This window comes from Mustela lutreola, chromosome 5, assembly GCF_030435805.1.
Source record: "Mustela lutreola isolate mMusLut2 chromosome 5, mMusLut2.pri, whole genome shotgun sequence".
Classification (NCBI taxonomy): domain Eukaryota; kingdom Metazoa; phylum Chordata; class Mammalia; order Carnivora; family Mustelidae; genus Mustela; species Mustela lutreola.
Genome location: NC_081294.1, coordinates 47256449 through 47278458, shown reverse-complemented (window position 1 = coordinate 47278458; position 22010 = coordinate 47256449). Strand labels below are relative to the sequence as shown.

Here is a 22010-nt window from a genome sequence, read left to right as displayed (position 1 = left end):
TCTAATGAAAACAGATAAATAAATTATGGCATAAAAAATAAATCGTCATTAACATTATAGGAGTATATTTATTGATGAGGAAATTGCTCAGGGTGCTGCTAATTTCTGAGTTACGAAACAGCCTACACAGTAGTGTCACCCACATGTGTATAAACATGCAGGCTTAGAGAGAGATCTGAAAAGATATACAGTAACATGCTAGCAGGGCCTATTATTGGGTAGTGGGTTTATGGATGAATTGATTATAATTATTATCATCATCATCTTCATTATTATATCATCTAATCTTTCTTTATGACTATGTATTGTCATATAATACAAATAGATAAAATGACCAAGCATCTATTAGATATCAGCTCTTCACTAATGAGGTACTATAATGTAGGGGTTAGCACATGGACTCTGGAATCAGAGAGCCTGGTCCAAATCCTGGTTGGGACCCTTAGTTCCTGTGTGACCTCGGGTAAGTTACTCAACTTCTCTTAGCTTCCGTTTCCCCCTGTATAAAACAAATAGCAATACCCAACTGATTGATTGGTGGTAAAGTTTAAAACAGGTAATCTAAACAGGTAATTTATATTTTAGTTATTATTATTTTTTTAAAACCTGCATTTATAATTGTGGAAGGTCTTAGAAGAGGGCAGCGTGTCCACATGGGGAACTTGACCAACTTAAAATGTTAGTTATTATTATACCGAATATAAAAAGGTGGTGTGTGTGTATGTGTGTGTGTGTGTGTGTTATGAACCTGCCAAAATGGCATGGTCGTTAACCTCAGAAAGCTTTTAATTTAGTGAGAATAATAACACTAATACACAAGAAACAACAACAAAAAAAAGCATTACAATAACTTCCCAGAATCAAGGATTTAGAACAGCGATTGCCTCCTGTCTCCCTGAACCTTTCCATTCAACGAGATGCCCAAAACCCATCTGCGAGAAATCTCTTGCCTCCTCTTCATGCCTGTGGAGACTCCTCCAGCTCCTGTTCATCTTTGTCTGCTCATTGCATCAAGGTCCAAAGGGTTTCCTGGCCTCATGTCTCTTCAAATTCCCATCTCTCTACACCAGTGGTCCTCAAAGGGTGCTTCCTGGACTGGTAGTTATCAGGATTACCTGAGAACTTGCTAGAAATGCAGATGTTTGGGCCCAGCCCAGAGCTACTGGATCAGAAACTCTAAGGATGTAGTCCTATAATCTGTGTTACGAGTCCTCCAGGGGGCGGGGTACACACTCAGGCTTGAAAACCTTTACTGTCTGATCCGTCTTCCCAAAGCATACATATGTCTGTCTCTCTCTGTTCTGTAATTCTCTCTAGCTACTGAGTAAATGGTGATACATCTTCATATTCTGTCCCTGATGCACTTCCCTCTATGGTCTAATCACAGTCTCCTTTGCCAGGCTCATCGGCTACTATTTCTGCTACTCACAAAAAGCTTTAGCAAAACTCAACCACTTAATTCTCTCTGGATGCAATCTGTATTATGATTCTAATAATATGTTTCTATGCCCTACTCCTACCGATCCCAACTGTAAAATAATTTCAACCTTCTTCCCATCTTAGATGTTCAAATGCTGCTAAACCTCAAGACCCAGGGCCCAACCCATGAAACATCGTTCACTATACTGTCAACTCCCTACAGGGATGACTACTTTCTCCTCAGAACATCCAAATCATGAAACTAGCCCATTTTTCCCTCATGTCCTTCCTTGGTATCATCATGGTATGTATTAGTTTCCTAAGGCTGCCATAAGAAACTACCACATAGTAAGTGGCTTAAACCCACACATCTATAGTCCCTCATAGTTCTGTGGACGAGGTGTCTGACATCAAGGTGTTGTCAGGGCCACGTCTTCTCTCTTAGTATCTGGTGTAGCCAGCAATTCTTGGCATTCCATCACATCACTCCAGTCTTTGTCTCCATGGTTACATGGCATTTCCTTAATGTTTCTGCATCTAATTCTCCTTTTCTGTGAATACCAGTCATATATGACTAGTGCCCATGCTAATCCAATAAAACCTCATCTCAACTTGATCACATCCGTGAATACCCTATTTACAAATAAGGTCATATTCTTTAATACTAAAGGTTGGGGCTTCAACCTATCTTTTGTGGGAACACAATTCAACCCATTGTAATTTACATTTATGACATAGAGCCCCTAATGAATATCAAGCTCCTTGTAGACAGGTACCCTAGCTCATTCCTATTTCCTTTCTCTGTGCATCTCTCCCAGCTGCCCACTCAGTCTCCCCAAAGGACCTAATTGAGAAAAAGAACTCTTTTAGCATATTATAGTTGAACAAATGAAAAACTAAAAGTATGTGGCAGAATGTAATTAAGCACCAGTTACACTAACTAGTAACTAAATGCCAAATTGTGTGTTATGTTCTATTCAACTGTAGGGAATTGGGAGGTTAAAAGAGAGGTCTATGAGGGTCGAAGTGCTTAGCGAAGGCTTCATGGGGGCAGAGGAGCATTTTAAAGAATGGACAGGATTTGTGACAGAGAGAAAACAAAGTGTAACATTCCAGGTAGAGAGACAGTATGAACAAGATAGTGAAAAATGTGATCGTGGGTGTGTGTGTGTGTGTGTGTGTGTGTACATGTGTGTAAAACGTAATTTTAAAAAAATTCTGACTTCATAGATCCAGAGCCCTAGCAAGTGGACCTGGAACGGAAGGTGGATAGTGGGCAGAAATGGGAGATGGGAGATGGGGGATGGGGGATGGGAGATGGAAGATGGGGGATGGGAGATGGGGGATGGGAGATGGGGGATGGGGGATGGGAGATGGGGGATGGGAAACAATCCACCCCTTGTTGTTCTTATTAGTTCAATGATCATTGTTTGTTCTCTTCTCTATTTTTCCCACTTGTTTATTATTCCCTAGCTGGCTTCTAAATTCATTCCTGAGAGAAGATAATTGAGCTGGCAGCTGAATGTGCCTGTAGAACCCTGGACTTCATTCTCCTGACACTAATCATCTTCCCCTGCTAGAGGGCAAGCTAGAGAATAGGATAAAGACCACATCTGCTTCAGTTACTATAGAATCTCCAATACTCGCCGTGCAGAATGGGCCAGTGAATAATACATCTTGAACGGACGAACACATGACAAAGGACAGCTCTAAGAATGTTGCCTGTCTGCATGCATATATGTGTGTATGTGTGTATATATCAGTGGTTGTTCCATCCCATTGACTAGAGCTTCCTGATCATTGGAAAATAACCATTTGACTGGGTTCCTAAATAGTGTTCATTGCTTACTGAACTCGACTTGTTCCTGCATCATTCCCATTTTGTTTGTTTATACTAGTTCCTTAGATAGGACTTGTGCTTATTCCTGCTTTATATTCATTTTAGCACAATATTTTGCTTAACCAACATAAAATATACCAGACAATATGAATGTAGAATCTGCTTGTGTTCAAATTCACAGCAGATGACGATGGTGAAAATGGTGGGCTTAATAAACTCATTTTTAAATTTTCGTATAAATAAACATCAGAACAACCTAAAAGGTATGTGGAAAATGTGTGATTTTTTTTTTTTTTTGTAGCTTCCCTCCAAATTCCCTCCAGTGTACACATAGTAAAGTAAATTAAACAAGCCGTATATACACCATGTGCTTTTGTGCTGAATGGTGTGTCCTTCCAATGGGCGGCATTAACAGACAATCTTTCTTTGACAAGCAACAGTAGGTTTGGGACAGCTTCATGCTTTATTCTCTTCCCTGTGAAAGAGAATTATTAAATTTTTATCCTGTGATCAGATGAAATATTAAATCTCTTCCAAGGAAAAAAATCTCCATAACTTTCTCAGATCTTATAATATGTGGTATGCACATTTTAATGACTCATCTAGTACCAGTGACTTCATTATGTACAGAAGCTTAAGAAAGTAAAAAAATAATATCCTGATGGATAGAACTCATCATCATTATCATCATAGCAAATATTTGTTGGGCAATTACTACATTCTAGGCAGAATTACTACATTCTTAGCACTTATTAAGGCAAAGCATCAAGTTCTCTAATTTAAACATCATAGTAATAGTATGAGCTGAAAATTCTGATTACTATCATTTCACATATGAAAAAACTGGAGATGTTAGAGGAAAAATAACTTGCCCAAGGTCACACAGCCAGTAACTTGAAGAATCAGATTTTAATTCAGTTGTGGCTGACTTTAGAATGCATGTGCTATTTACTAAATTATTTTGTACTCATTTTTTTTTTAACAGAAAAAGGAAAGCCATAAAAAATCAGCTGATTTTAAAGAAAAAATAGGCATAGAGCAATGTTCACAGGCTATTTTTGGGCTGAGTGCACATTCCACGCCATCTTTCATATTGGCGTCATGGCCATCAACAACAGTCATTGAACCCAGAAATTATGGCAGGTTCGGAAGAAATGGAAGTAGAAATACACTGTCTTTCTAGATAGCCAATCAAATATATACCTGTATATATTTGTACATGTATATACTTAATATATATAAAGGCAAGTCAGCAAGTACAACTATTTCTTTTCACCTAAACTTTGAACAGTGACTGATATTGACAAAAAAAGAGTAGCACAGCCTTTGCCATTATCTGCTCATTCATTCATTTATTAATTTTTAAAATATATATTCAACCTATTGAGTACCTACCATGAGTGGGGTTGCATGGGGAATGGATAGCAATTTGAAATGCGATCCTCCCCATTGAAGAGGAAGCTGAAATACCTACAATCATGATATTTGCTATTTAACTGTCATCATATTCTAGTGAAAGAGGAATCAGTGTCAGACCCATAAAAGCGGTGGAGCAAGAGCCGTACTCCAACTGGCAACATTCCATTTCACCTCACCCAGGGCAGACAGGTCTTCAGAGCGCCTTTCTATTCATTCGAAACTCATTCTTAAAGACTTTCTTCATATCACGATGTTAGATCCAAACTACCTTCAAGTATACCTCCCTTTTAGAAAACTTGGTTCCCAACTTGGATTTCAATACGTAAAACAGATAATGCACCGGAAGGGGAGTTTGAAACATTGCATGAAAATGAATAAAGATTATTTTTGATGGTAAGCACAAAAATCTTTTCTGATGTTCCTAAAATTGCATTGTATTTGGTGAACTGCTTGAAATACCAAAAGGATATCACCAAAATGCCTTTCCTCATTTGAGGAAAAATTCCTGCTGGCTCATAGAGGATAAAATCCTGTATACATAAATTGTGGATTAAGCTACTGGTCTGCCAAGACTCGTGAGCCAAATCCAGTCTGCCACTTGATTTTTACAAATAAAGTTCTATTGGCAGCCACACCAATTCATTTATGTACTGTCTGTCACTGTTTTTGCACTATGGTGGCAGAGCTGAGTCATGGCCACGTGATAGGCAAAGTCTACAATATTTATTATCTGGCCTTAAAAAAAAAAGTTTGTCCAACTCTGGTCTAAACCATCAGTCAGATTCTTCCCAAAGAGCCATATTGCACTGTGCATTGACCCTCTTGCAACTGCCCCTTTGGGTAGTTTACCATGGGAACTCTAACAGAACCCAGGTATTAGGGAGGACATGGTAGCATTCTTCTCGGAAGAGGCCACCAAGAGGCCCATGAGTGAACTTAACGGATTTCATTTAGGTCTTTCTAAGGACAAAGTCCTTGAAGAACGTAGGCTCAAAAACTCTTTCATATGAAAGGGCAGATTTGCATGATTTAAAGTGTATAGTTTCACAAAGTAATATGTTTAAATTCTGGCCTTACCGCCTCTGAAATTTCTGGTCCCTCCTTATCCTTGGAATGCAAACTAAATATTGCACTTCAAAGACTCCATCAGGCTGTTTGGAAATTTCAGACTTTTCTTTCACCCAGAACATGTATCTCAGATTATTTTTATGCAGTTGTGATTATTTGATTAATATATGTCTCAAATAAACTGTAACTTTATGAGAATTACCGCCATGTCTATTTGTTGCTCCGTAACATAGTCCTAGAGTTTATTATGTTTGAAGGCACCTGGTACAACCTCAATAAGCAGCTGTTCCCACAGATATTTACAATATATCTAGCAAAACATATTCAGAGCTTCTTACCACACACAAAACTAAGTTATATATTTCTTTGTGCCCTCCTCAGAGCCCATCAATGGGACTTCGATTTATCAGGAATTCAGCAACTGTTCTTAGAAGAATTGAAAGCCCAGCCAAATTTGATCTAACAACAGCTGAGTAGAGTCACCACCTCCACTATTTCCTTTATAGATGATGATGTCGCTTAGCAGTTCAAAGAGACTTGGTGACAGCTGTTATTTCACATGAGTGATAATATTTTCATCTCCTATCTTCTAAAATAAAGGACTAGTGGGCTGTTAAAACAACATGAACAAAACTACCAGTAGACAGCAATTCTTTCCTTGTCACCCACCCAGTAATCACTTCTGCTATATTCCAACACTTTGCTTTGCCTTTCTGAATGGGCTCTTTGGAGACATTGAGATCCTGCTAAGAATTTTAGAAGCAAGTAGCACCCTGAGAGTGATTTCCATGATAATAAAAGTTTACAAATAAGACCACTACAAGGAAGATGCAGAGAACTGAAGCTCACAGCAGCAATGACAAAGGACATGTATAAATTATCTATTGCAATATTGATCAAAGTATGTCCCATGGCAGGCGAGAATTCTACCACTGAACCACCAATGCAAAGTATGTCCCATGGAAGAGCAGTGTTCAAGGTGCTCCATGAAGGAAGAGTTCTACGTGCCAATGAATTTAGGAAATACTGCAAAGAATGAACCCATCTTGAAGATGGGTAAGGAAGGTTACCATTCCAAATCTCCAAAAGCCTCCCTGCAGTTATGAAAATATGATACAATTTGACTCAGAAGGATAGGGATTGATAGCACTCACTCGCATGTAGGTTTTTCTACCTTTCCAGGACAAAGATTCTCAGCCCCTTGCCTTTAGACAATGTTCTCAGACTGGTTTCAGCCAACGAAATATGCCTGGATGTGCCATCCAAGCTGAGGCAGGGGAAATCTCCTGTGTCACCTTCTAGCTACCTCAATTCCTATGAGGACATCATGAATACTATGCTATTACAATGTCAGAACCATGAGACGGGAGCGCCATGGACCTCTAAGCCAACACACAAAAGCCAGCTTCCCCAGAAAGCCCTCCAGGTATGTCAGAACTTCCAAAAGTAGGAAAGAAATATTTTCCAGGTTTAGCTACTGACATGTGGGGATTAACTTGTTACCACTGCATAGCCTAACCTAGCATTTTTTTTTCCAAATTCATTTGAACACAGAGTTCCTTATTCTTATAAAAATAATGAATATCACACAGAAAACCTCTTATAGGGAAACACTTTGGGAATCACTCTGCCATCTAAAATAGTTTTCCCAAGAACCATGGTTGCAGCATTGTGAGATTCTTTAAACAAGAAATATACCTCAATCTGCATGAGAGATTAAAAGGAGAATCCAGGGGTGCCTGGGTGGCTCAGTGGGTTAAGTCTCTACCTTCGGCTGGGGTCATGATCTCAGGTCCTGGGATAGAGCCCCACATCAGGCTCTCTGCTCAGCAGGGAGCCTGCTTCCACCCCCTCTCTCTCTGCCTGCCTTTCTGCCTACTTGCAGTCTCTGTCTGTCAAATAAATAAAATAAAAATCTTTAAAAAAATAAAAATAAAAGGAGAATCCAGACAGCCAATTCAAAAGTGGAAGAGAGGTACTAAAAATCAGCTAAGTCGGCTGGAAATCACCAATCTCCAATCTCTTTCCTTCTTTCTCCTCTACTAACCCTCTCAATGCAGTTGCCCAAATATCTCTTCCTCCAACAACTCACTTAGCGAACATTTATTGAATGCATCCTGTGGGCACCGCAGGGCATGAGACACAGTTTGTGATTTAAACTCTACCCCCCTTCTTCCCTGATTACTCACCTAGTGAGCTATCTTCTTTACAAGGCATGCTTCACCTGTCTCAGTCTCTTGACATTTAGCTCAAACTATGCTGTACTGATAGCTATCCATTCATGTCTGCAGAGAAAAGCCTGGAAATCTCTAGGCTTCCTACACCTCCCAATACTCAGGTTGCCATGGTTGGAAGCCAGAGCACCCCCTATCCCCCACCTTGGCCACAGCTGATTGAATCATGATCACTGGGGAAGCCAAAGTTAGCAGCAGCAAACCACAGCGGATCTGTCCTGAAAACTGTTCCTACAGAGATGTTCTATACTGGATTCTAACCCAAAAGTCAGCTAGACCTTCTCTTTTGAGAGGCTTCAAAGTCAGAAAGAGAGGTAGGTAAGTGATATCAATAGAAGCAGCAACTGCAATCAGATTGGAAGCTGAGATAAATACAGAAGACATAAGACATGAGTATGGCAAAGCCTCTCAAAAAAAATCCACCTTGTTAGACAGTTGAAGACACACTGTGTATCCCACATGATGGGCCAGGTCTCCATGGCCCCTTCCTGAGCATCTCTGACAGCTGCCTGAATGTTCTCACACTTCCTCTGGGTAACTTGAGCCCATCTCAATTCCTAAAGGAGCCTAGCCAATGCTTGTATTCCAAGTTGCTTGAGAACAGTGACTGGGTGCTAGGCTATTTTTTTCCATCACCCACAGAGCTAACCACAGAGCCTGATACGTAGTAGATGCATAACACACTGATTTCTGTGGTATGTACTGAGATACCTACTCAAATCTCAACTGTAGATAGCATTTAACAAGGCAGAGAAGTTCTTGGCCTCTTGGAGCTCATATTCTGGTTTTAAAGATTTTATTTATTTATTTGACACAGATCGAGAGAGAGAGAGAGAGAGAGATCACAAGTAGGCAGAGAAAGGGGGAAGCAGGCTTCCTGCTGAGCAGAGAGCCCAATGCAGGGCTCGATCCCAGGACCTTGAGATCATGACCTAAGCTGAAGGCAGAGGCTTAACCCATGGAGCCACCCAGGAGCCCCTCATATTCTGATTTTAATTCTAATGCCTTAATTTTAACTTTAATTTTAATACTTGATGGGTTGGGTGATAAGAATAGGAAGCATACTGCTTGGCAACATAGGGACACTATTTTAACATGGGAGGCAAAACCTAAAACAATTCAAGAACCATTTGTGTCCTGGAGTCAAAGTCTTCCTTATTTAATAACTGCCCTTGTGTGAGCTCCTACTGTGTTCCAGCTAGCATCTGTTAACTTACAGATGCTAGCTGACCCGGCCTTTCCAAGAATCCCATGATAGAGATGTTGTCATTTCTAATTCATAGGTGAGGATGTGGATACTCAGAAACTTTAAGCCACTTCCCTAAAGTCTCACAGTGTGTGGGCAAAGGGTCACAATTTAAATTCTACCTTTCCCTGGCTCTTTCTAGTTTTGTGCTCCTCCCACAAGGCTGCACTTAGGGAAAAAACATGAGCTTTTTTAGCCAAGGAACAAAGAAGTGACAGCTGAGGTGGCAAACTATACTGTTGTACGGTTATTTTCACTGTGCAATTCATAGTAATCTGACAGCAGAAGATTATTTTCCAGAGTGAGTTTTTCATATCACAAGGAAAGAAAAGTAATTACTGTCTGATTCTACCTCTATCTTTTTATTTTGGCATGATCGAACAAAAAAAGAAAATGGAAGAAATAAAAAAATCCTGGCAAGATTATAGCATTACGTTCTGAAACAATTAAAAACATTTATTAGACGGTAACATTATTCCACTTATTTCTTCCAATATCAATAGGTTTTGAATGTTGGCCCACAAAAAATTCCCCACATACTGTCTCTAAAACAAATTTCTATCCATTATTGAGAAAGTGTACCAATACTATGTAAATCCTTGTTCTTTAATTGAAGTTATAAAATGTGTCATGTTTACATTCTCTGATAAGACTGCAAAAAATTTAGCACTAAAAATCCAGGAGTTACTATTTCTTCAAAGGAGAAAATGTGTGTTATCCTATTTTAGAGGTCACAGTTGGCCATTTACAATAATTCCATTGTATGATATTTAAGTGTTTTAAGAATAACAATAACCGGGATATGAGTTCACATTTCAACTATCTTCAAGGTGAGGTTGTTTTAGGACTTCAAGTCTCTGAGGCATGTTAGAAACTGCTGAAATCACTATACAACATCAAAGATAAAATATCACAAACATGTATTCGGCAATAACATTCAGAAATTATTTGGCAAAAATAAAAAGGGAAGGAGTACTGATACAAGCTGTAACAAGGCTGGATCTTCAAACCCTGATACCATATGAAGGAAGCCAGACACAAAGACACATCAGGTCCATTTATATGAAATGTCCAAAGTAGGTACCTCCATAGAGAAAATGTATTAGCAGTGGCAAGGGGATGGGGGAGTGAGTAGATGGCCATGGGGAATGACAAGCAATGAGTACAGGGTTTCCTTCTAAGGCAATGAAAACACTCTGGCATTGACCAAGGTGATGGTTGTACAGCTCTGTAAACCATTGAATTGTACAGTTTAAATGGGCAAAACTATATGGTATGTGAGTGACATGTCAATAAAGCTACTGTATTAAAAATCATTGCCTTCAGTGGCTGAAGGCAGCCTCTTCCTGCACCACTCTTCCTATCCTTAGTACTAAGATCACACATCTTCCTCTGGATCCTGGGATATGCCCACACGCCATGCCTGGCCTTTGCACATGGTGTTCCTGCTGTTCCTGATGTCCAGCCTCTCCCTCCCACCCTCCACTGCCACCTCTAACCCACCACACTCATGCCAGGCAAACCCAGTTCACTCTCACCCCGAACATCAGACTGCTACTCCCATGTGGCCAGAGGAAGCTTCTCCTGAGGCTCTAAAGCGACTCAGGATCACCCGGTGCATCCATACATGTACTTAATATTCTACTTTTTGTTCCAGACGTTTCTACCCCTGCCTCTTCCTCCCACTGGTAGAACAACACAGGCATGTAGCACAAGCTTGGTAAATATTCTAGAAAAGAAGAAATGTCTTAAACTTTTCTTTCTAATCTTGAAAACCTTTGATGGGTCTCCAATGTTGGGTCCCCCAATAATGGGTCTGTTATTAAAGGAGCGAGACTGTTACAAGGCGAAGGTCAAGCAAAACTTTATTTTATGCCAAGCATCAAGAATCAAACCAACCATCAAACAGACCAGTCAGGGCCGCCCCTTACAGAGAGGGTGACCTCTCTTGCTTCACAGACTAACTTTTATAGAGCAAAGGCCATGTGGTTGGGCCTGGCCACACACAGGTGGCCAATGAGATTGTAACACACAGAGAAAGCTGCACAGTCATGCTCGGTCACACATAAGTGACCAGTTGAATTATAATTTACCCTAGTAGATATTTGAACCAGCCTATCATCTTGTTCAGAATTGGCGCCCAAAAGGTGCCCAAAGAGCAGGGCCCATACTCCTTGGTAACTAGGGAGACAGTATGCATCCCCCCAACGGATCCGATGTCTCCACCTGGCCTGATCCACCCTTGTATTTGGGCTTTGTTACCTGGGACTGGTTTCCGGGACTTCTTTTTAAGTAAGTTCCCCTGGGGGGCGGGGGGGCAGGGTCAATTTAAGTTTTACTGCATAAACAACAAAATGGCAGTTCAACCGGAGTAGAGGCCGCTCTGGCTAAATAAGCCCTTACACCTTCCCTCTGTCTGTTTTTCTATCAAAAAAAATATAGTTAGAATTACTCCTAAAAACTTGCAAATAAACTGTTTATACAGGGATTTACTTATGGAAACACGGGTATTAACCAAACACAAAAGAGATCTTTTTTTAAGTGATTTCTTCCAGAAGGTAAGTATCTTGAAGGAAAATAACCAGTAGAATCGCCAGAACAATTTGTGGCTGAAGGCAGAAATGGCTTCCCTTTATGTGAACAACATTTGTTTTCTTTTCTGTGCAAGTTTACATGTTCTGTTCCAGGTATAATCACTGAGCAAACACGTCAGAGGACTGGCTAGGTGGAAGAGGGTGCCGTAGTTATGGGTGACTGAGTGAGTTCACAGGCAACCTCCTGAACCCAGTTCAAATCAATCTGCTTTTTGCAAGTAACTTCACTTCTTGAAGCTTCAGTCTCCTCATCTGTAGAATGAAAAAAACCATCCCCAACACCATCAGGTTGTTCTGAGGACGGAACAACGTTACATCAATAAAGGACTCTGCCTAGCAGAGTCGTGCAGCGGAAGCATGCTGGGCCCATAAAGCCTAAAGGCTGGGCCCACTCTGCCTAAAGCCTGATGAATAAATACATGATGTCAAGAAGCCAATAGGCCTCGAGGAGAGGGGACGGTGTTGAAGAGATACCACCATAAATCATTAATTCAAAATAGTAGGTACTCTCACTGCTAAGAATTAATCCTACTGATAACCCTTGCAAAATTTCTCCACTATACACATTTAAGAGTATTTTATAATAGATGCTATTTTTAAAAAAGATTTTACTTATTTATTTGTCAGAGAGAGATCATGCAGAAACAGGCAGAGTGGCAGGTGGAGGCAGAGAGAGAAGCAGGCTTCCCACTGAGCAAGGAGCCCAATGCAGGACTTGATCCCAGGACACTAGGATCATGACCTGAGTCGGAGGCAGCTGCTTAACCCACTGAGCCACTCAGGTGTCCCAATAGATGCTATTTTTAATGGATTTTTTTTTTTAAAGACCACAACTAGGAACAATTAACATCTCCATTACGACTGGATCGGTTAATTAAATTATGGCACGCCCATGTGATTTGTTAAAATGTGGCTGTTAAAAATACAAAGCGAGCCCTTTAAAAACTAAGGAACAGTACAGCCCTCTTCCCAGCTCCCTCGATTTCCTCTAAGGCTTTAGTTTTATCTTTAATTAAGGAGGAAAAAAGAAATCGCATTCTTAGTTTATTCTTGAAAATCGTTGAATAAAGACATGCATATTAAAAAATAAGAAAGAGGTGTACATGCTCAGTTGATATTTAAACAGTATTAAATGGAAAGAGTAAAGACTAAAGTACTATGTACACCATAAATCCTCATGTCTATGAAAAAAATATAAAAATAAGCACATAGAGTAGGTCACATCTAGTCGGAAAAATCAGGGACTATTTTGCATGGGACTTAGGGGAACTGGAGATGGAGACGTTGGGGCGGGGATGAATTGCAGGGTAAGGAGAGAGCAGACACATGGGTGTTGAGGTGGAGAGACAGAAGGAGAGGTACGAGTTTGTGGCTCCCGAAGGGTTAGAGTCAGAGAATGGGGCACAGGTGGCAGGATGTGAGACTGCAGAGAAGAATCAAGCTGATTGTGGGGGATTTTACGTCGCATATCCAGGCATCTGGACTTTTTCTAGTAGGTGTTGGGATGTTATAAAGCTTTGGGAAGAAAGGAATGAGAGGATCAGAGATGCGCATTAAGGAGGGTCACGTGGAGGAGTCCGGGGTGAGGAGCAGGGAGGGCGGCAAACCATGAAATCAGGCATTTAGGAAGCCGTAAGTTGCCCCAGCTTTCCCCTGCATTTTATAACTGCCCTATGGAGACAGCTTTAGTTTTACTCCCTGATAGAATGTTTTTGCTGCTTTCATAGGAAATCAGTCACAGGAGCGGAGTTGGCGATTCCTTTCCAAAATTCCCGACAGATGTTCCACACATCCAAAAATTACTCATCTCCATTCAATAATCAAATTCTGGGCAGATATGTTTCAAAGAAATGTGATTTTGCCTGCTTAATGAAAGGAAGTGAGATCATTAAAAGAGTTCCCTAAGTAATGCATTTTAAATGAAAGGCCTTTTTTAAGTCTTTGGGGAAAGAAATACCGAAAGTTAAATCGAAACACCCAGGAAAAGCTCAAATTAATATGATAATTCTGTCAACATCCAAGGTTCCAAGTCCAAGCCTAGACGGAACAGAGCATATGGTGATTTATGGCTCCTGAGCTAAAATTTTAACTACGCTTATTGAAATCACAGAATAAATGTCTGAAGTGAAGTTTTCATCACCCCTTCAATGTGAAATATGCAAGTATTGTAACTTCTCTGTTTTGTTTTAGAGAGTAGTTTATGATACCTGGAGCCATCAGTGATTTTCATTAAATGTGTCAAATAAGGATGAGCTAGGGAAATGGGTGATGGATTCATACACAGTATTTTGTCTTCACAGTGAAAAATTTAATGTCTCTCTGTGGGCATTATGTATTTCCCTGACTGACAGATTTTTTTTTTTTCCCATAAAAAAGACAATGAACCTTTGAATTATAGGTAAATTAAATTACATGGTTACAACTCGATAAAACTCTTGGAAATATTATGCAGCATCAACTGCTAAAGATTTAAGTTTTCTATTTATCTGTTACCAGTAGGGACATTGCCATCAGTGCTTTGGTAAAAAAAAATAATAATAATTAATATCTTTATATGAATATTGAAGTAGATCCATAAAAAGGGAATTTTCGATGAGATGCAGAATTATACATATTCCAGTCTTCCTGAGGGTAAAGAGTTTTAAAATCTTTAAACATTAGCTTTGTGTCCAACATTTACTAGGTATATGCCAATCAAAACCACAATGAGATATCACCTTATGCCTGTCAGAATGACTAATATCAAAAAGGTAAGTACCAAATGTTGACAAAGATGTGGAGAAAAAGCAACCTTTGCACACTGTTGGTGGGAATGTGAATTGGTACAGCCAATATGGAAAACAATATGGAGGCTCCTCAAAAAATAAAAAATAGGAATACCATAAGATCTAAGAATTCCATCAATGGGTACTTACCCGAAGGAAACAAAAACATTAATTTGGAAAGGTATCTGCACCTCTATATTTATTGCAGCATTATTTTGATAGTCAAGATATGGAAACAACCTATAAAGACACACACACACTCACACACACATATATATACACACATAGGAATATTACTCAACCATAAAAAAGGATGAGATCTTGCCATTTGTGACAACATGCATGGACCTAAAGGGTATTATGCTAAATGAAATAAGTCAAACAGAGAAAGACAAATACCATACAATTTCACTTACATGTGGAATCTAAAAAAAAAAAAATGAAACAAATGAGCAAAGGTGGAAACAGACCCATAAACATAGAGAACTGGCTATATATCTGAACTAATGTAACACTGTGTATCAACTATACTTCAATTAAAAAAAGAGAGATTGGTGCATATGAGTACATAAAATAAAATTTTCATGTGTCAATTATATCTCAATATAACTAGGGAAAAGTTTTCTCACACAAAAACAAAACCATTCTAAGCAAAGTCAAAACAGAAATGAAAAATTAGGAAAAAGTATTTCAATAATATTCTGTTACTTTTTTTTTAACATTTATAATTTTTAAACATTGAGGAAATATTAATAATGTTTATTTAAAGTGTCAGTGTTGGGTTGCCTGGGTGGCTCAGTAGGTTAAGCATCCGCCTTCGGTTCAGGTCATGATCCCAGAGTCATGGGATCAAGCCCCACATCAGGTTCCTTGTTCTGCAGGGAGCCTGCAACCTACCACTCCCTCTGCCTGCTGCTCCCCCTACTTCTGGTTCTGTCAATAAATAAATAAATAATCTTAAAAAAGAAATAGAGTGTCGATCAATGTTAATTTGGGAAAAAAATCAGAGAATATCTCCTCTTTACTTCTAAAATTACATTATTTACCAAATAAACTCCTTATATAAGAAAAAATATTGAGGAAATGAAAAAAAAATTTACAGAGAAGGCAAAAGATATTTTACAAGATGATTTCAAAATGATTTTTAAACATACAAAAAGATGTTCAATTTCACTTTTACTAAGAGAAATGCAAATTTCTCAACCATAAGAATAGCAAAAATCCAACGTGTAACATGGTAAATCCATGGGAAAAGGGTCACTTTCATATATCGATGGTGGAAATTCAGAGTAACCACCCCAACAGAGGAGAGTATGCGCATGGATTATAAAACTCAGTATGTGTTTGTTATCTGATCCAGCAATCATGTTTCTGAAAATACACCTGAACAAATATCTCCAACAATACAAAAGCATATATGCACTTGGTCACTCATTACAGCATGATGCATAATTGCAAAATATTGACAGTTATCTAAGTGCCCATAAAGGTGATGAGTGGAATAAGCTACGGTACTCAGACGAATGGGGAACACAGTACCCACAAGGAAGATGAAAGGAGGTCTCCATGAACTGCGTGGAGAATAACTATCAAGACACATTTCAGTAAACAGAGCAAAGTAAAAGATTATAAAAATTGTGCTACCTTTGTGTAAGAAACAAAGGAAAATAAGAAAACATACATGCACCTGCTTATTTTTCCAAAGAAAGAAGAGGAAGAATAAACCAAAAATCAATCAAACTGGTTACCTACCAAGGGCGGGGGAAGGGCTAGATGAGAAGTATAAGGGACAGAGAGACCCTTCAAAACTTCTCCTTTTCTGGTACGCTCTTGACTTTTAGAATCATGTTAATATCCTACATATGCAATAAATAAATAAAATTAAATCAGCAACAATGGAAATAAAACTAAACACAAACTAAAACTCTAACTACTAAACAAACACTAATCAATGAAACTAATTAATTAATTAATTAATTAATGAAACTAACTAATGAACCCCAACTGCATTTTAAATGAATAATAACACTGAAGAGAGCAAAGTACACCAATTTAGGTAACTTTTCAACACAGAACTTTCACATACATCTTCTACTAGTGAAAAGAAAAAAAAAATAAGTAACGGCTATCAAATATTGAACTCTTTTTAGAAGGTTTGGTTTAATGGAGGTATGATTCCAAAACTACATGGGTTATAGAACTGAGCAAATTAGTGAATGTATTTAAAATGGGATCAGGGTTTTCACTGGGAAAGGGAGATTAAAATATGTGAAATACGAAAGTGTTCTAAGGACCCTGTTTTGCTTCAAAAATCAGTTTCTTGTCCTAGAAGACATCAGTGATTTGTCAAAGTAAGAAACTTCTGAACTGAACTGGTTTTGAATGGGCTTGAAAGCAATCATGCCCTAGTACCTATGAGCCACCCAGAAGCCAGATTTTGTTTTTTAAATATCATTCCCCAAACAGGACTCTTTGAAGAAATATCTGACTCCAGAGCTGGAACATCTGGTACCAGAATATAGAAAACTATATACTCTGATTTCAAAAAAAAATACAACTTAATCGACTTTGCTGCCACAAACTTATTTGGGGGAAATAACAGTTAACTAGGTAGAATTATGTATCTCTTTCTAGAGTACCAATATCATTAACTACTTATGTTGCTGTGAATATTACCCATACATATTTTTCTCACAAGTGTAGTTACCAACTAACACCACACAATATTATTATAATACCACTGAGTGTATTCTTTAAGCTATATCCTTTAACCCCGTAACTTACACATATTCCCAGGTACTTTTAATAAGGTCTATTTTATATTTTTTCCAATTTCTGAGGTCAGCCTATAGTAAGAAACTTTATCATAAAGTATTTGATTGAATAATTAACTATTACAGAAGAGAAGATAAATGCTTTAACCTTTATAATTTATTTTTTTTCCAAAGGTTAAGACATTCACATGGTTCAAAATAATTTTGTAAAAAAGACATTGGTATAAAAATCTCACCACCACTTTTGTCTTCACTGGTTATTTGTCTGTCAACTGTGGGTAACCACTTTCTATATTCCTGAGGGCTATCTTTACAGAATTTCTTGTCAAGAAATACGTGAATGTGTATATTATTTTTCCATTTTCTTCATAATGGTAGAATACTATGTACGTATTTTTTGTACCTTGCTTTCTTTTGCCTAGCAATATATCATGAAGCTTTTTCATGATCACCATATACACTTACACCTCATTAAGAAACCATAGTACTCAAAGAATGACAGACTATAACAAAAAGAACACAAGAATCACATTCAACTGGTTCCAGCTGATTGAGTCTGGGACAAATTTAGTATCAAAATGATTAAGATCACTGAGATACTTTAACCTACCTATTATTCTTATTAAATAAGAATCCATGGGTCCACATTGAAAACAAATAGGTACATTTACAAATAAATTCAGGGCTCATCCTTCTGCTCCAGTACCAGCTAATAAATATGGAAGGGATGGGGTTCAGGAAATCACTGTTTGCAACTACATGAAGGTTGGTTCAGACCAGAATCATCAAAGATAAAGGTCTCAGAATGTCTTTTTGAAGAACGTTTCCTACATGCAAGGGGAAAGGCACTGAATATGTAGTAGAGAAATGGACGATACTCTGACTGGTGCCACAATAAATATTAGCCACGAAAGGCAGGTGCACATCATGTGATCCCAATGTGATATGCTGGAAAGAACATATCACATCCATAGTATTCTCACTAGAAATGTATAACATAAATCTTTCTCATAAGGGACCATCTTCAAACCCCAAATACAGAACACTACAGAAAATAACTGTCTGTGTTCATCAAAGAATGTCAGTCACATGAAAGCCAAAGAAAGACTAAAAGGGACTAAGCAGACAGGACAAATCCAACAATCCAGACTAGTTCTCTACTGCAGGGAAAAAAAAAAAAGCTATAAATGATATTATTGGGACAATACTGGACAAACTGGGACAAATCTGAAAGAAGGAGTGTAGATTTGATAAAAAGGTTGTGTATGAAATTTCCTGAAGTTGATAAATTATATGCTATGATCAAAAAAGAGAATATCCTTGTTCTTAGAAAGTAAACACTGAAATATTAAGGGGTGCAACATACACAAACTACCTTAAGTGAAAAATATAAATAATTTTTAAAAATCACATCATTTCCTCAAATAAAAAAGAAATAATAGCACATGCAAATGGGTACTAAAGCAAATGGGGAAGTGCTAAAGAAAACTGAATCTGGGTAAAGGGCATACACTTCTTTGTCTGATGCATATACCTCCCTAGAGATTTAAAATGATTTCAAATTAAAAAAAAAGATAGTATATTTCACTGAAAGAAATAAATAGTAAGACAAAGCAGAGAAACTTTGAAAGAACAGAGTAACAAGGAGAGTTACGCTCTACCTGTATTGAATCTGTATTAGATTGATCTGTTTTAGAACCATTCCAAGCTTCTAAAATATTAGCCTTGTAAAATATTAGTCTTGTACTACCGCAAGGATTGAGGAACAGATCAAAGAAAGGGACCTAAAGGCCCCCAAATACATAAACGCTATATATGTTGGAGGTGGAATTTCTATCTCTTGACAAAGGATTCATACTTCCGATAAGTAATGTTGGAACAATTTTCTAAACAATTTTCTAAAACTGTTCCAGCATTTAGAAAAACAATTTGAGAAAAAAAATCAAAGCACATCTTTATCTCATAAAATAACCAAAACATATGTCACGGGCAAACAAGTAAGCAGAAACAAATGACAACACACACACATAAAATGGAAGAAAAATACTAAAGAACAACTATCCAACTTAAGAATGAGCAATGTCTTTTAAAGAATAAAGACAGATGATAAAACTATTAAGGAAAATATTCATCTGACATAGAAATAAGAGATTGTTGTCTATAAAAGAAATATAGATAAAAATTCAAAGGGCAAATAAAAAACTGCAAAAAACCTATCAGTGATGGCTGACCAAAGTTTAGCCAATAGTGATATAACTCCTCATCATTAGTTTGAAAAAATTTTTTTTAAATTTTTAAGATTTTATTTAAAACAGAATGAGAGGGAGAAGCAAGCTCTCCATTGAACAAGGAGCCCAATGCAGGGCTCAGTCCTAGGACCCTAGGATCATGACCTGAGCCAAGGCAGACACCTAACTGACTGAGCCACCCAGGTGCCCTAAATTGGCAAAAATTTAAAAGACAAAAAGTGTCTCACTTTTTTTTTTTTAAAGATTTTATTTATTTATTTGACAGAGAGAAATCACAAGTAGATGGAGAGGCAGGCAGAGAGAGAGAGAGGGAAGCAGGCTCCCTGCTGAGCAGAGAGCCCGATGCGGGACTCGATCCCAGGACCCTGAGATCATGACCTGAGCCGAAGGCAGCGGCTTAACCCACTGAGCCACCCAGGCGCCCCAAGTGTCTCACTTTTAAACTTACTCAAGAGTTGGTTCACACAAAGTGTCTTGCATAAAATTTCATATATATTAATAGCCTTAAAATATTCTAATCTCACTCTGATTTTAAATCAAACATGAAAGAAGACAGCAACATGTGAAAAACAGAAACGTCCAGCAATTGGGCAATGGAAAAGCACTGCATGGCCATCTATATGTGGGAATATTATGAAGCTCTTAAAAAATCAACTTTCAATTGGCCTTTGCCCAGCCCTCCCCCCCACGTGACCATCATGGTGGCCTTGCTTCTACTGCAGTAAGGACAGTCTGGGGCTCCGAAGAATCAGGGAATAAAGAAAAGGGACTGCCACCAAATTCCAAGGAGGAAAGTCCACCAAAAAATGTAGTGGAACCAAAGGAGAGAGGCAAACTACTAGTCACCCCAATAGTAACTGAATTGTCTAAAAACTAGTCTTCAGCCAGTTCTTAACCATCAGTTGTGAATCACGGCAAGACGGTAGCAAGCTCTAACCCCAGTCCCAATGATAGCATGCTATTCACAGATGAAAGGCTTCCAGAATTTTTGTCAAGAAAGACTTTGATAGAATTTCCTCAAAAAGTTCTGCCTCTATTAAGAAAACGGTTCAGATTCAAACTTTTCAGGAGAACAGGGGAGGGACAGATGATTCATCGTCCTCTTTGTCCAGCTCCTCTGATTCAGAGTCTGACCAGAAGGGTGACAGCTCCAAGGTTGATCCTTGGATGATGAGCAGGGGGAGAGGAAGGCTTCCAAAACTGTGGGCCTCCTGTACCCTTGCAAATAGAGCTCCCCAATTTGCAGTGTCAGCAAAAGAGAAGACCTGGCCACAGCAGAACAGCCAGAACTCACTCCTCCAAAGAGGCCCTGTCAGGCAAAGAAGAAAGGGCCCACCCTGAAGCCAATAGAGGACAGAAAAGACACTAAACCAAAACCCATGTTAAAAGCAGACAAAGAATTTAGGAAGCAAAATGTAAAGGAAAAAAACAGAGAAAATGCTCAGTTCAGGTGAAAAATATAAAGCCAAAAGCCACCTGAACTTAAAAAAAAAAAAAACAAAAAAAACAAAAAAAAACTGACCTGATCATACAAAGTCAGGATTGTCTACACTGCCAGATGTCTACAGCCCACCACCTGTGCAATTGTCAGAAAGAACCAGAGCAGCAGGACAGCTGCCAGCAACTCCTGAGACCAGAGAGACATTTGGAAAAACAAGTACTGGAAGGTGATGGGGAGGCAGCGTTTTCCCTGTTCAACAAGGAAAATTCGAGGAAGAAGGTAAAGGAAGAAATGCTGAAGGCTAAAGAGGACATTTTGGAAGGTCAGGTACGAGTACAACATCTGAAGTCAGTTCTTGTTCCTAAGAAGGAGTTTTTGAGGAGAAGACCACGGACCTGGAACTTGAGGGAAAGAACAAGACTTGGTACCTCGCCAGGAACAGCAGGATGACACACAGAAGCCCTCTCAAGATGCCAACCCCACCAAGCTGTTCAACAACACCATGTACAGGAACCTCCAGCACCATGACTACACCCTGTACACCTTCTTAGACCTCAGCCTGGACCTGTTCAAGTTTAGCATGCCTCAGTCCTCTTCAGCACGGGAGTCACCTCATCACTGAGCACTCCCTTGAGAGACTAAATCTTCCGGTGTCTGGGCTGCAGCAATAAAATCCACTCCAATCATGAGGAAAAGAAATAAAAAGAAAAAGAAAATGATCATGCTCTATTGTCAACTTGAAGACTAAAACTCTTTCTTTATAGATAAGAGTATAATTTTTAATATGTTACTTGATTTAAAAATGATTATCTGCCAAAAGAGTATATAACACCTGAAGAACCATGGTAAAAGGAGCAAAGAGAAATCAGACACAAATGTGTAAATAAAAGTATGAAATAGATATGGTTCTTATAATATACACAGTTGACAGCAACATCTCTCTCCTCCAAGTTCCTAATAT

At 38.6% G+C, this 22010-nt stretch overlaps 1 pseudogene; it reads left to right on the top strand.

Moving 5' to 3' along the window:
- Nucleotides 1-917: 917 nt before the first annotated feature.
- On the top strand, nt 918-21062 carry LOC131831130 (uncharacterized; annotated as a pseudogene).
- Nucleotides 21063-22010: the final 948 nt, after the last annotated feature.